This window comes from Papaver somniferum, chromosome 7 (genome assembly GCF_003573695.1).
Source record: "Papaver somniferum cultivar HN1 chromosome 7, ASM357369v1, whole genome shotgun sequence".
Classification (NCBI taxonomy): Eukaryota; Viridiplantae; Streptophyta; class Magnoliopsida; order Ranunculales; family Papaveraceae; genus Papaver; species Papaver somniferum.
Genome location: NC_039364.1, coordinates 112,784,152 through 112,790,151, shown reverse-complemented (window position 1 = coordinate 112,790,151; position 6,000 = coordinate 112,784,152).

Genomic DNA, 6,000 nt, shown 5'->3' with positions numbered 1-6,000 from the left:
GTGTGCCCCAGTTCTTGTGCTTCCCTCATCGTATACAAAGAAGGTCATTCCTTGGTGAGGATGCACTTCCAACACAATCAAGTTGTGTTGGGGTGAACAAAGTCTTGCTCACCACAAGTGACCTTTGGATTATCATGAAAGAGATCACTTTTAGAACCTTTCACATCCAATTCCATTTTTCCAAAAAACTTGTTAAGTTCCAACATCATGGATACTGCCTTTTCCATAGTCATGGAGTTTTCTGGAAGATCATTCCTTTTCACACTCAAAACATCATTGTCTTTCTTCGGTATCCACTTCTGAGTGCGTTTAGGAACAGTAGGAACCTTCTTCCCATCACTCTCTTCTAGAATTCTTGGGAGAGAATTGGATTGACTATTCTTTTGCAAGTTAGTCTTTCTCCAATTGGGAGCATCGGATCTTGTATTCGTCTTTACGAAGTTATCCTTTTGATAACCATTACGATTATGAAAAGGATTTGTACGACGTTTATAAGAAAATCTAGGTCTATCATAGCACTGATTCCTTTGCCTAAAGGTTGGACAATTACAACCTGTAACATTAAGAGGATCAGTCTTAACGTATGATCTTGGTTTCACAACTTCTTGTGATGCCAAAACAAGAACATCATGAAGTTTTTATTCCTTATACGGAAACGACATCTCCTTTCCAGGTGACCTTTATTTCCGCAATAGTGGCAAACATAAGGAATGTTCTTACCTCGATCTGTGTGTGCTAACTTTGGAGGTTGATAAACTTTGCTCTTTTGAACCTTAACTGCCGGAGATGGTATTTCACTTTTTCCATCATTAGAAACCTTTTTTTGAGAAGAATAACTAGCCTTGACAAATTTTACCTCTTTGCTAGTACTTGGAGCATCTATTCCCTTATAGCCCAATCCTCGTGTATCACGATGATTTTTACTTGCTCCTAGCATAGTGGTTAATTTTCTTGAACTAGTATTGAAATTTTTCAAGTCATCTTCCAATATCTTGATTTTATCAAGAGCAACAGCTAAATCAGCCTCAAGGCGTTTCTCTCGAGTGAGATAAGTGCTTTCTCTGTCGTCAAAACTTGTTTGTTGGAAGTTAAACCTTGCTTCAGATTCTGTAAGTTTCTCTTCCAAAAAAAAGTACTTTTGATAAAGATTATCACATTCAAGTGACTTCATACGTAGGTTTTCCTCAGAATCCTTGAGGATAGATTCGGTAGAACAATTCTAAAAAGCACCTGCGTAACATCTTCTCAATTTCTTGTTTTCTCGACAGAGAGGAGTCAGAAGAGGTGTGACATGAGAAGTTGTAATCTTCTTCATATTCCACGAATCCAAAAACTTAACATACTCGGAGACTTCCTCATCAACATCTCTATCAATATCTGAATCACCTTCATCAGAAAGTTCATCCAACTTTTCTTCTAGGAGAGTTTCCCAATCAACAGTTAGAGATAGACTCGTTCATAATCAGATCGCTACAAGCACAGACTTATAAGGTCTTTAACGTGTTTGCCGGATCTGATACCAATTGAAAAAGCGGGGGTCTAACAACACCACCCAATATTTCTCTTAGCAATCTGTATGAACAACCTCCAATGTACTTTTTATGAGAATAAACTAGACAGTTAGACTCAATCAATAAAAAGATATATCAAAGAGTTTATATCTCAATCTCTCGATTTGATCTTTACTCAAGAAAATGGAAATCTGCGAGTCTTTATCAAAGAGAGATAACTTGGACGGTACCAAAGACCAATGTCCAAGAATCAATCAATATCAATCAATAACCAAAGGTTGGATTTCCAATTGATGATCACAAACGCACAACCTGTATTATTTCAATTATATAACAAATATAATGCGGAAATAGAAATAACACAGACACCAGAATTTTGTTAACGAGGAAACCGCAAATGCAGAAAATCCCGGGACCTAGTCCAGATTGAATACACACTGTATTAAGACGCTACAGACACTCGACTACTACAATCTAACTTCGGACTGTACTATAGTTGAACCCCAATCAGTCTCCCATTGATCCAAGGTACAGTTGTACTCCTACGCCTTTGATCCCAGCAGGACACTGCGCACTTGATTCCCTTAGCTGATCTCACCCACAACTAAGAGTTGCTGCAACCGAAAATCGCATACTTGATAATAAACAAATGGGGATTTTAATAAAGTGCCACACTTTCAATTTCATGTTTAAGAAAGTGCCGCCGTTTTTTTTCAGAATTTATTTAGTGCCACACATTTGACCTTTTCCATCCAGTTTTTTTCCAAGCAAAAGTTTACATCCGTTAGTGCATAGGTGGCAGTAGTTCAGCTTAGAAAAAGACATTTACACCCTTGAAACATCTCACTACAGTTCATGTCTTCTTTGGGTCATTTCATCGAACAAATAGACCGCGTTGTGTTCATCCAGCAGCAACAACATCATTTGATTCATTTGCACTTCACAACAGATTCTAGTGTCAAAAGAAAAAACAAAGTGCATTTCCATTCACATATATTTCTACAAGTACAAAGAAGCAATCACACTAACATAGCTAGGATACTTGGCAGTATCATCAGTTTCGGTTCCATACCTCCAGGTCCTCCACCAAAACTACCTCCACCATAAGAATGCCTCCGTCTGTTCCAAAACTCTCTTCTTCATCTCTTTCATAACCATGCTCATCAGTTCATAATCTTTTAGTTACTTCTGCTGAATCAGTTACTTTATCCATATTCAGCTGCTGCTCATCTACTTGCAAATTCAGCTGTAACTCACTTCCCTTAGCAACAATCACTAGCACCGTCTCATCTTGTATGATTCACCATTGCAACTGCATCTTCTCCAATCTCTAATTCAACTCAATCCTATAGAAACAACATTCATATCTGTTTGTCTTTCTCTGCAACCATCACCTTCAGCTCAGCTCAACACATCATCTCTCCACATTAACATAGCCTCAACATCAATTCCTATCAACTCAGACATCCTAAGATTATCAAGGTCAACAATATCATCCATTTAATTCTTCAATTCAAAATTAATACAATAATTACCTAAACTCTATAACTCATCACAGTAACAGAAATTCAATTCAATTGATTGAAGAAAATTACCTCAGACCCAAACTCTAACCTTTTACAATTAACCAATCTTCACTGCTAGCTCGGTTCGGCTTCAACCAACACCAAATAGCCATCCCAAATCCTTCCCTGAGTTCTTCTCATGAAACCCTATATTTTCACTGCAAACAGAGATTCAATCAATAAATCCTTCTCCCTTCCTCGTAACAGTAAAAACCCATTATCAATTGATCGATTTTGTGATCAATTTCTCACAAACCCAAAATTCTCTTCAGTCAAAATAGAACCCTCACCAATTCATAACTCCACAATTCCATCTCCTTCATCATTCATGCAGTTCACTAACTAATTCCCTTTATTCAAATCCAGAAACCTTAACTAAGTCTTTGATTTACTTTTCGCCTGAGTTTGAAATGAAACCATTAGTGAGAAAATCAAACCCTACTTTCAATTTCAAACTCAGAAGAAAAATAATGAAAGGAAAATTTCAATCTCAATTTCAAATCCTGATGGAAACCCATTAGTCAGATATGATTAGAAAACAAAAAACCCATTAATCCCAAAATCAAAGCCTAATTTCAATTTTAACACAATCTGCAGACCCTAATAGGTTCGATCTACAACAACAATTCCATCCTCTTCATCCCGTGCTCAAACAATCACAACAGCATCACCGACAATCAACTCTTAACGTTTCTCTTAAGTTTCTGATATCATAATCACAAAATCTTCTCACGGAAACACGAGAAGAGAAGAACATGGGAAATAGGAAGAAGGAAGAACTAACGGGGAAAGATGGTGAACCCATGACTAGTATAATAGGGTTTTCAAGGGTAAATATGTAAATCACGACAGATTATTTTGACCGAGTCAGCGAAAAAGACCAAGTATGTGGGTCCTAACGGAAAAACTAACAGTTGTGGCATTTAATAAACTCTGAAAAAAACGGTGGCATTTTCTTGAATCGGGATTTGCAAGTGTGGCAGTTTGTTAAAAATCCCTAAACAAATCTGTCTCACACAGAAAAGTCTATCAAAGAATAAATCTGTCTCCCACAGAAAAACCCTAAATTTTGTTCCGTCTTAAGATATAAAATCAAGGTGAACAGGAACCAATTGATAATCCGGTCTTATATTCCCGAAGAACAGCCTAGATTAATCAATCACCTCTCAACAATCCTTCTTGACTACACAAGCGGTTTGTCGAGGAATCACAAACAGTGAGACGAAGATGTTTGTGACTTCTTTATCTTGCCTATCGGAGAACTCTCACGATCTCAAGCCAACCAAAGATTGTACTCGTACGATAGAAGATGCAAGATCAGATTACACAACTACGATAAAAGTGGTATCGGTCTGGCTTCACAATCCCAATGAAGTCTTTAAGTCGTTAACCTGATTTTAGAGAAGAAAACCAAAGGTTAAAGGAGAATCGACTCTAGCGAGCGCACTAGTATCACACAGACGTGTGGGGATTAATTTTGCACAATGCTAGATGTATCCTTTATATAGCCTTCAAATCAGGGTTTTGCCTTAGTTACAAAGCAATCCATATTCACCGTTAGATGAAAACCTAATTTAGATTCAAGCTCATATTTCTCAACCGTTAGATCGAAAACTTAGCTTGTCACACACACTTGGGTAGACGTTTACTGGGTTTGTGAAAACCATGCCCAAACGTGTACGTGTATGTTGGTTCAACATAGTAACCCAAAAGGTTAACCATATGAGCAATTCATATTAACCTAGTTCTTCTTCACCATAACTAGTTCAATCGACTCAAATGAACTAGTTAGAGAGTTGTGCAATTGCTATGAGATCTTATGTAACTACACAAGACACAATTGAAACAAAGATGATTCGATTCGATGAACCGGCTCATGAACTTTATAGCCACGGTTTGCATAAAGCATTCCTTAGTAATTTAGGTTTCATGTTCAGAGCACATCTTTAGATCATAACCACTTAAGCTCACAAACAAGTTCGCGAACTTAAGGAAATCGGCAGAGTTTTCCAAACTCAGCAGAAAATCTCGGCAAAGAGACTTCCGCCAGTTCGCGGACTAATCACGCAAACGAGTTTTTGGAAAATCCCAGCAGAAATTCTCGGTAAGAGAACTTCCGTCAGTTCGCGGACTTGGCAAAGCCAATTCCCACGGTTTCTCTCAATCAACAAAGTTCGAAAACTTCGGATTAAGGAATACATGGTTATGTAATCTAAACTCTCATTCCAATCATTGAGACATTCTCAGAGGACGTTATATAGCCGTTATTCACAGACCGTTTCACGTCAGAGCAATTATCAAAGTAATTGAAACTTTTCATGACTTTCGTCACTAGGTGAAGATAAACTTGATCAAAGCAAAACGCTTTACCAACACACGATTTCGAGAAAAATATAAATAGTGAATACTCAGCTCGAAATGTCAAATGTGTATGATCCAGTCTATGCAGAATACGACTTTTTGTCTCATAAGAAGTAGGATATGGAATAGATAGACTTTTTAGTGATAGATAAGTTCAAGTCTCCACATACCTTTTTGTTGATGAAGTTCCTCGGTTCCTTGAGTAAATCTTCGTCGTTGTATGATGAATCGCCATGAAGTCCTTGAGCTCAACTACACTTTTCTATCCTAGTCCGAGACTTAGCTATAATAGACTAGAAATAAAGACTCATAGTTTTGATCACTAACATTGACAAACATGCTTGATATAGCAACGCATGCGAGGTCGTCCGAGCTATGCTCTAACACCTACTACGAATGAACTTCGGACTAGACTGTAGTTGAACCCTAATCAGTCTCATACTGATTCAAGGTACATTTTTACGTCTCTGATCCCAGCAGGATACTACGCACTTGATTCCCTTAGCTGATCTCACCCACAACCAAGAGTTGCTATGACCCAAAGTCGAAGACTTGATAAACAA